Source organism: Mastomys coucha, unplaced genomic scaffold (assembly GCF_008632895.1).
Source record: "Mastomys coucha isolate ucsf_1 unplaced genomic scaffold, UCSF_Mcou_1 pScaffold1, whole genome shotgun sequence".
NCBI classification, from domain to species: Eukaryota; Metazoa; Chordata; class Mammalia; order Rodentia; family Muridae; genus Mastomys; species Mastomys coucha.
Window position 1 is genome coordinate 44130187 of NW_022196891.1, and position 11107 is coordinate 44141293.

The 11107-nt window shown below is 32.6% G+C and overlaps 1 pseudogene; it reads right to left on the reverse strand.

Annotated features, from left to right (window-relative positions):
- Window positions 1-10557: 10557 nt before the first annotated feature.
- Window positions 10558-11107, reverse strand: part of LOC116096596 — an 8089-nt pseudogene continuing 7539 nt past the window's right edge.

Here is an 11107-nt window from a genome sequence, read left to right on the forward strand (position 1 = left end):
TTAAGGGCTAGGAATAATTTTAAGTATGTCCATTAGTAACAAACTATCAAATCAAATCAAATTATATCAAATTTTTTATTTTACCTTGGTCAAAATAATGATACCAAGTTAAAAGTATCAAATATGACATGATACTTGTCTTTATTTAGAATAAACTTCCAATATAATCATCACCATTAAAATTATGGGTTGTGGAACTGCTTTACATAAATAAAAATGTAGTAGTCAATGAGTGTTAAGAATGCAATAATAATCCGTGCTATGTATTTTGTAAATGACATGACTGTTTGGTTTCCCTTCTAATGTTTTTCTTCTTCTTCTTTATTTATAGTTCCCTGAGGATTTTCTACAATGTATTTTGGTCATAATCACTCCTCCTTCAGCTCCTTCAAAATCCAAACTTCATCCCCACCCACCTATCTCTTAGTCATTTTGGAATAACTGAAAATTTACATAAAATACTAAAATATTAAACAGATCTTTGAATATGTTAAAATGTCACATTATTTTCCCATTCCTAATAAATACCTTTAAACATTCAAAATGACATTTCTCATAATAACTTTAGCCAATTCAGTAACATTAACATTTTCCAATTCAACCAAAAGTACTGAAATCAAAGAAGTGTAGCAACCTTGCCAACTTTCAATCGGCTTTATACTAAGAACACAGATAAGCTTGTCTACTCAGAAGACATTTTGTTTATGCAGATTATATTTTAGTGCATCAGTGCATCTGCAGACAAGAGCTTTGTTTTTGGATTTTTTTTTTCCTCTGCCAATTCTCTGTACGATGTCCATTTTTCAACTTCATTAATAACACTCCAAAAAAAAGCAGTCATCTTTAAAACACATTATGGCGATAAGCTTAATTATTCTCATAGTAGCATAGATTCTAGAAGTGATAATAGCAATTTAAAGGATCGCAAATACTAAAAGAAATTGCTGCATGATTCAGTCCTTCTATTGTAATAGTCCCTTTCTCCCCCTGTTTTGTCTTGACCCCTGGTGTATGGCTGACTGCGTGCATTGCCTGGGGAAAACGGTCATTCAATCTGGAAAGTTGACAAAGTTCTGTAATCTATCGGCTCATATAAGTTCAGGAAGCAGAATATCTAATGATTTTCTGGTATGCTGTGAAAGAAGCAATGCATGTAACCCTGGAGGAATGCTACTGGGCATATAAGAAATATTTTAATAATGAACATTAGTTGTTAATAAAGATTTCTATATCTCCCCAACTATAATAAAATTGCTTAATTTTATAATGTTACATTTTCAAAATAAATAAAATATATTTATGCATGTTTTTGGTTCACTGTAAGTTTTGATTGTCAGAAAATTGACCTGGAAATATATGCACATTAGAATTTAATTTTTAATTATAGTAGTATATATTGATTAAGAGTTAATCAAAATATAAGGTATTTTAGAAAAGTTAGAATGAAGATAGCAGTTAAGTTAAATAAGGGGGACAAAATTACCTTGAAGTCTAGTGAAAGCAACTCATGGCTGTAAAGAGGTGGGACTCTAATGAAAAAATTATTGATTTAGGAAATGAACATATGATATCTTGCCCTTAAGAAACTTTTCAAAAGAATTCTGAAACTATTATTATACCTTTTATCTAATCATAATATCAATTGGAGTACAAAAGACATATGTAGAAATAACTAAAAACTCACTTAAATATTATATCATTAAAATTCTATAAATGGAAACTTATTTTTGCCATATACATAGGTTTTTAAAATTTCTCCAATTTTTGGGGGAGAAAACTAAAAGTAAAACAAAGACTATGTAAAAGTGCTAGTAGTTTTTAAAGTTCTATCATTTTGCCCATAAGTATGTCTGTGAGTCACATGTGTACATTGCCCATGCAAGGCCAAAGCATATGATGGATCTGTTGGTATTGGAGTACAAATGGGTGTGAACCAGCATATAGAGACTGAGAACTGACTATTCTTCTGAGAAAACAATCAGTGCTCTTAATTCCTAAGCCATCTTTTAAGGCACTACAGAATTGTTTTCTAATCACTTTTCACAAAGAAAAATCAATTTCCAAGTAAAAAAAATTATTTTTTTGTATATTGAGGTATGACTACTATTTTGCAAGACTATATGTCTTGCTGTATCTATTGATACTACATTTATAATATTACTACTTTTTTCATTCTTTAAATAAATTGCTATTCCTCTGTCATTTGTGATGTATTGTCTTTTTACATTTTTCAGGTAAACTTTTCTAAATTAAGATTTGTTTACCATAAAATTTGTGAATTTCAAAAGAACTTTTAAAAATACACAAAGAATACTTTAAAATAATACTGGTTGCACTTTAATGAATCAAAGTTCATTTAAAATTCTAAGTTACACGATAATGGATTGAAATTTAATCAAACATAATAAAAAACATATAAATATTTATAATTCTAGTATAGAGGCTTTCATCCTTGAAGAATTGGATTATATTTTGAACTTTCGTTTGGGAATTTGATAACAAATATTAGAAGAATGATACTTAAATATGGTGAAACAGTGTCCTCATGTGTGTAATAGGTTGCTTCCTCATGTGTGTAATTGCTTGTGTTAAGGTCAGTAGGAGAAGAAAGATAAAAAGCATAGGGAAGAGATATGATGTATTTACATAGCCAGTATTATTCTTATTTTCTTTTAGAATTGGAATTGCTGAATAGTTTGTAACTTTTAGAAGGAAATTATCAACAGAAAAATAAAAAATATAGTCTATAATAAAATAAGTTAGTACTATAAAATAATACTTTAGATATGTCTGTATGGACCATGTAATTTGAAGACGCTAAAATAGCATGGTACTAAATTGCATAGATAGATCTGTTACTCATATTCTCTTTTCTCAAATCTAGAGAAAATGCTCTAAAATTTTATACCTCATTTCCTGTGAGTCAGACCTTATTATATTGTAAATTTGGAGAAACAATCCATTTCATGTTGTTAAATATTTTTTTACTTTTGTTAACAGTTTTTCATTCACTTTTTACTGTTAGTGGTAAAGTAATGTTTTGGTTGCTTTTATTTTTACATGTGCTTTTCTCCATATTTTTCCATGATAAAATATTACTTTTTAAAAGATTGTATTTTAATTGGGTATAGAAATCTTATGAATGAGCATAGCTAAGAAAGAGTTCAAGTAGCTTCATGAGACAAACTAAAGGATTAATTGTGCCTCCATAATTAGTAGACAAATGTACCTGTTACACTCTATACTTGCCAAAATGCAACTCAAATGCCTTTGTCAGGGAAGAGGTATTATGAAAATTGCTAACCCTTTAAAATAATTGTGCAATTAATCACTGCTAGAATCTCTGGTGAAATCCCAAAGAACTAGTTATGACATGCATATTAATACTAAATGAGTTCATCATGATTAATATTGTGACAATAAATACCAGAGGACATTCATAGTGAGCAGCTATTATTTTAAAGCATGGCTCCATAACTCAAATATTTTCCCTTGAAATATAATTATTTTAAACATATATAATATCCACGATTTTTCTCTGTGTTTTTATTCACCTTAGTTAATTTGAATATTGGTAATATACTCTTCATTATTGGAAAATATAATTTCTGTTTATTTTTACTAAGAAGATAAAACATTTGATAATACAAAACAATTTTAATTCATTTAGTTTTCACTTTCTAAAACTTAAATTATGAATCCTTTCATATAAGAATAGAACTATATGATTCATCTTTTCCTACAATGACATTTTCCTTCTTAAAAAATAAAATCTATATGGCTTCTACAAATAAAAATGCATTGCAGAGCCTATATCCTTAAGTATGTCCTTGTCCCAAGGGAAAGCTTTTCACTATGTTTTATCAGCATATTAATTGCAGAAATTGGAATCTGTATAAATATGGGCCAAACTCAATAGGTCAATATTTTTGTTAAGCAAACTATTTTTACAGGTCATTCTCAATTTTCAATTATTGTCCACTTGCCAGCTCTAATCACCATTTTTACAGAAACACATTTAGGGGAATTAATGTCTAATCTCTCCCCCTGAAGTCTCATAATCCTACTCTGTTAGTAGCCTTCTATTATTTTTATGTATTTTGAGACTTCTTTCTCTTGTTTTGTGGTGAGTTTCCTGTCTGACTTTTCCTAATATAAATAACTTACATATTACTCAAAATTAAAGTATTCCCATTTAAAGAATTTCTTTTGAATTCTTCCCATTTCTATGTGCCATTTAGATATGTTAATACACACCGAAGAGTCTTCAATGGCAGTGAGCTGTGTAATTTCTGCTTCTGCTATGACAGTAACTGGTACTCCAAGGCTTTCCGTGTCTCTATTCTTATACTCTGAGCATCACTCTCATTATTTTATAACCTGAATTACCTTATAATCTGATGTTTATTCTACTCACAAACCATGAAGAGCAATGTCTCTTCTTCCTCTCTTCTGTTAGTTGGATCATTAGCAATGGCTCATACACAGTTTATATTTATCACTTGTAACATAAACTGAACTGAACAAGTAAAGATACCTTGCCTTAAGTAGATCTTCAAAATGTATAGTTTATAATGGCAGTTTCTCCATCTTCTAAGGCAATGCTTTATTATTGAGTGTAGGTTATCTTTTGTCTTGAAACAATTGCAGCTAAACCTGCCAAACTGTGTAATCTTTTTTTTTTAAGATTTTTTTTTAATGTGTATGAGTACATTGTAGCTGTACAGATGGCTATGAGCCATCATGTGTGTGGTTGTTGTTGCAGGACCTCTGCCAGCCCCGCTCACTCCGGCCCTGCTCGCTCCAGCGTAATTTACTGCAGACGAACTTCAGTACTACTTCAGACGAACCAGAAGAGGGCATCCGATCTCATTATGGGTGGTTGTGAGCCACCATGTGGTTGCTGGGATCCGAACTCAGGACCTCTGGAAGAGCAGTCAGTGCTCTTACATGCTGAACCATCTCGCCAGCCTCCAAACTGTGTAATCTTAATTCTCTAGATGTCATGGGTTACATTCTAATAAAGGGCACAAAGAGTATTGGAAACACAAGGAATAGGAATCACGAAGATATATGCAGTTTTAATTTGACCTGAGTTAAAAAAAACTCTGCTGCCTTCAGAGAAAAATAAATGCTTGTGGTTTATATTTTACTGTTAAGCATCCTGACACAAGTAAGAAGCAAATGAATTGCGATAAGAACATTATAACGTGTAATATCCTATGATATATCAAATCCTGAAAGAACATGGGCCACTCCTCAGTGCATTCAACATATTGGTTGGAATCAGTGATGGAAAAATAATTATGACAAAATAAAGACATTAGGAAAATTGTGTGCTCTATATTTTATGTCTGCTAAATGTACGTCTTTTGAAAAGGAGTTGCATGTTTTTGAAAGTCGTGTGCTTATGAAATCCATACTACAGTCTGTGTCCATGAAATCCAGAAGCAATGGATTGACTCCTAGCAGTGTTTTGACACTGCCACATGTGTTCTATAATATGCACACACCTGAATGCAAGTGCGGGCTACTAATAGTGCTTGAATAATAGAATGTTAAAAAAAAAAAAACATGGAAGTCACAAAAGTAAATTCTAATTTGAATTTAATTTCGGATTCTAGTACTAGAATTTTACCCTACAATAAAATTCCACAGAAAGTGACATGCAGGGTTGAAGAGGTTAGCACTTGACCATAATCCTTTCTTAAGAAAGGACTAATATGTAATGTTTTTGCTTTATTGTAAACACAATAGAGGATCTGTTACTGTTACAGATCCCCCAAAATGTTTCAATATTACCATCTAGCTTGAATCTATACACATACATTAATTTAAAAACACAACTCACAACAGTTCTTATGTGTCAATGATAACTGGAAAAATATAGATGCTATTTACAACTATTTTGAGTGATATTGATTAACCCCAGTCTTTACTACCCAGTTTAATAAAAATCTAACAGAACATCCAAATCCATATGGATGTTCTTTTTACACAATATTGCTTCCTTAGTAGAACAATTTTTGGAAACATAATAGCAATGAATATGTTTTCTAATAGTATAGATTATTTCAACAGAAATTACTTTATTATCTTTAATAATTTTAGTTGTGTGAAAATAAACCTTTGTTTCCACTCTGTTTGGATTTGAGTCTTGCTTAAAAGGAAGGGATTTTCATGTCCTGTATTATAAATTCTGTAACAAGTAACAATAACAAAATACTCATGTGAAGTCATAGGCCCTTGATGAAATCTACTGCTGGTGTTCAGCTAAACTGACTTGGCATCAAACCATATTCTACATAGTTATGTTTATACATATATACAAATGCTACTTTCAGTCTAAAGTCAAAAAAACATCTCTTTGCTGTGAACAATGAATGATGACTGCAGACACTCATAGCTGCAGAAGATACTGAGAATAAACAACATTGTATGTTTACCCTAATGCTCAGGGCACATTAATGAAAAAAAGTTGGAAGACAGTACAAGGGCTTCAAGAGAGTTCTTCTTGGCATGATACTAAAAACTCACAGACTCTGCCATTGCTTGCAGTGGACCTTCACAAGAGAGTTCCTACCAACAGCCTGTCATAGATGGGGAGAACATCATGAGAGCCTAGCACTGCCAGGTGAAACTAGTGACTACTGATAGATTCTGGAATGGGGGGATTCATAATGCAGTTATATTCTTACTGCTGAGCCTACCAGAAACCAATGGATAATTCCAAATTCTGGCCACATAGAACTTTTGCTAACTTTATTGGGTCATAATCCCAAAAGACAGGAATTCAGGAGATGGACTTTGGGAAGAATTATAAGTGGAAGTAGGAGAGAGATAGGACAGGGTTGGTAGTAAAAGTAATCAGAATGAATTATGTACATGTATAAATTATCAGAAATTAATATAAAATAGGTTATAAAATGTCTTAATATTTGGACCTAACCCTTGTGCTAAACAATTCTCAAATGGACATACTGCTCATTTGTCTCTTTAGAAAGTCTCTTCATTTGTTTACTTTTAATGGTTTGAAATTTTTACTATTATGTTCCTTAATGAATGCCATTTTATTTTCTATGTATTGTTTTCCAGTAGGACAATTATAACTATTTTCCATTTATTATATACATTTTTATTTAGTGGATGAAAACACTCACTTAACATATGCCTTTGAATGTATAAAGTTGCATTTTTGTCGTTGTTGTGTGAAACGGTGTCAGTCACATGAATACATTCACATAGTAAGAGAGTTACCAGCATGAAAAGCTTGATAACATCACCTCTTTGTAGGTTTCAATAGCATTGCAACGAAGGGGTAACCATGTCAGAAATAAATCAAAGCAAACATATTTCTCTACAGATGATGGATACCTGTCCTGGGATTTTTACAGAGGAAATTCCATCAGGGCTATTTGCTATTTTTTTAGACTATATATTATTTTAATGATGTTATTCATTTGTTACTCAAGTTAAATGTTTGAGAAACCAGCTTCTTTTAAAACAATATCTCATGCTTGAGTTCAATGTCACTAGGATTATCTTATATGCAATGAGAAGAGTTGGAAACTATATATTTAATTTTCAAAGAGTATGTTGTATTAATTGTTCTATTTTGAGATATATTTAGCTTATTTAAGTAATAATCAAGATTGAGAGATCACTGCTTATGTAGTAGTACTTTAATGCAATCACTTAATTGTAAATTTAATTTTATGTCTAGTTTTATGATTCTTGTACCCATTGTACATTGCTGCTTAATAAAATATTCCTTTTATTCAGAACTAAAAATATCAAAATTAATTAAAGTTTCTGTAGGTCAGTAATTGTTTTCACAAAGACTTTGTGAGTTTCAAGAACTTCCATGTACTGAAAAATTATGTTTAACAGCATTGAGGCTCATTAAAAAGTTTAACTGAGAAAAGACCCGCTTCTCAAATCCTTGATTCACATCAATTTTGGCAGGATAGAATGAAGTGAGTTAAGTATGTTAGGACTACAAGCTCTAGTTCTACACTGGCTCTTGTAGTCCATGGATTGCTGATACTCTATGGGCATTAATTAATTAATTTCTTTGTAAGAAAGCACGCAAGACAACTCTTTGTTTTCTTAAATCAGAGGCTGCATCACGAAGAGCCATAGATAGATTAGGAATAAAGAAAAATTAGTAATTTTATAACCAAATCTGAAACATGGGAAGCCATGTTTACAGTGTCATCAGAAACAAATGTCTAAATGATGGCTACACTTATTATGGGATATTACTCATAGACTAGAAAGCCAGAAAACAGTTCTTGGGACCTATGTTATTTAGTAGCCTATAGCAATGGTGATTTTCAAGAAAAAAATAAAAGAAATAGAAACCAAACAATAGCCTTGGTATTGAAATGATTTTAATCATTTGTTTAAAATTTTTATGAACATTTACCTATGTACTTTAGAAATTGTTTATGGTTTTTAACATATCCTGGGATATTTTAAATCAAATTTTATTAAATTATATGTTTCTTTTCTACTGTTTACCCTTGGCTCAGTGACCTTTGCAGAAGTATGCTGGCGACTGTTTAAACCAACTCTGAAAAGGAGGACAAATTTAGGTAGTTTTACTGATATAAAAGATATGTAGGACATAGTTTACAAACATCAATAAAAATGCAGTAACCTATTGTGAGTCCATATAAACAATTGATTTTTCTTTTTTTTTACAAAATGTATGTATTGATTTTTGCCTAACTCGTATCTTTAGCAAGCTTAGGTTTATAGTTTTACCATGGATTCACAAAATCAGACTACAAATAAATGCTTGATCACTATCCAATTCACCAAAACACAGTCATTCACACAGCTGATGAATGAGCGTTCTGTCAACATTAATGTTGGTTCATAATTCTACCTATTTAGAAAGAAATAAAGTGAAACAAAAGTTGTTTGAAATTTCAGTCATTGATCAATGTCATGAGTGAGTTCATTACTGAATCAGGTGATAATGTTAATTACTAGGAAAATATGTTCACATATGTTTATAGAGTATGAATACCTCTCCTAATGACTATATACATGTCACCTTTAAAAATTTTTGAATACAATATTAATATTTCCCAATGGATTAATTACTCTGAGTCATGAGCAAACAAAAGAATCAATTCTTTCTAAAAACCGTCCTATCATATCTATATTGTGTTGTCCACAATAGTGTCTAGGTTTGGTGATTGTATATGGGAAGGATTTCCAGGTGGGACAGTCTCTGGATTGTACTTCCTTCAATCTCTGCTCCATACTTTGTCTCTGCAAGTCCTGCCATGGGTATTTTATTCCCCCTTCGAAGAAGGACCGAAATATCTACACTTGGGCCTTTCTTCTTCTTGAGTTTCTTGTGGTTTGTGGATTGTGGCTTGGGTATTCCAAGCTTTAGGGCTAATATCCACTTATCAGTGAGTGCATGCCATGTGTGTTCTTTTGTGATTGGCTTACCTCACTCAGGAAGATATTCTCTAGATCCATCCATTTCACTATGAATTTCATAAATTCTTTGTTTTTAATAGCTGAGTAGTACTTCATTGTGTAAATGTACCACATTTTCTGTATCCATTCCTCTGTTGAGGAACATCTGTGTTCTTTCCAGCTTCTGGCTATTATAAATAAGGCTGCTATAAACAAAGTGGAGGTCCAGCAAAATGCTGGGTCCTGTTTATGTAACCAGTATGTTAGTATATGTCCTTTTCTTGGGGAATTGAGTCCATTTGATATTAACCGATATTAAGGAAAAGTAATTGTTGCTTCCTGTTATTTTTGTTGTTAGAGTTGGAATTCTGTTCATGTAACTATCTTCTTTTAGTTTTGTTGAAAGATAAATTTCTTGCTTTGTTCTAGGTATAGTTTTTCTCCTTGTGTTGATGCTTTCCATCTATTATCTTTTGAAGGGCTGGATTTTGGAAAGATATTGTGTAAATTTGGTTTTGTCATGTAGTACCTTTGTTTCTCCATCTATGGTAATTGAGAACTTTGCTGGGTATACTGGCCTGGGATGGCATTCATGTTCTTGTAGGGTCTGTATGACATCAGCCCTGGATCTTCTGGCTTTCATAGTCTCTGGCAAGAAGTCTGATGTAATTCTGCATTTATATGTTACTTGACCTTTTTCCCTCACTGCTTTTAATATTCTTTGTTTGTTTTGTACATTTTGTGTTTTGATTATTATGTGATAGGAGGAATTTCTTTTCTAGTCTAGTCTATTTCGAGTTCTGTAGGCTTCTTGTATGTTCATGGGCTTCTCTTTCTTTAGGTTAGGGAAGTTCTCTTCTATAATTTTGTTGAAGATATTCACTGTTTCTTTAAGCTGGAAATCTTCACTCTCTTTTATACTTATTATCCTTAGGTTTGGTCTTCTCATTGTGTCCTGGATTTCATGGATGTTTTGGATTAGGATCTTTTTTTGCATTTTGTATTTTCTTTGACTGTTGTGTCAATGTTGTCTATGGTATGCTCTCCATAAGAGATTCTCTCTTCTATCTCTTTATATATATATAACAAACACCTTTATTACACTATGAATGAGGCTTATTTGCCTTTCCCGGCTTTGATCTTCCTCAGATAGAACTCCTTGCCTTCGAGTACATAGCCGTCTGCTCTGCCGCACTGGCCTGGTCTTGAGGCAATATAGGCGAGGAGCTTGCCCTGCTGGAACTACTCCTCCAGGAGACTGCTGATTTTGGCATTCTTTTTCCTTTCGTCATACTTCTTTTGAATTTTCTTTGATCGTTTTTTGTTTAAAATCTCTTCCTCCTCAGGAGTCAGCTTGGCCCCCTTTTTGCAGCCCAGGGGCAGTGCATAGTGGGACTCGTTCCACTGCCGGTACGGTGTGCTGTCATGAGCACAATACAGTTCTTCACCAGGGTCTTGGTGTGGACAAGCTCATTATTGGATGCATTGTAGACAACATCAATGATCCTCGTTTTTCAAGTACAACACTCAGAGCCCCAGGAAAAGTTCCCCACATCCAACCTCAGGGCACGGTACTTCTTATTGCCTCCTCGACCTCAGACTGTGTGTATGCGGCGAGGGCCAATCTTAGTGTTGGCAGCAGGCCGTCCCAGTTCATACTTCCGCT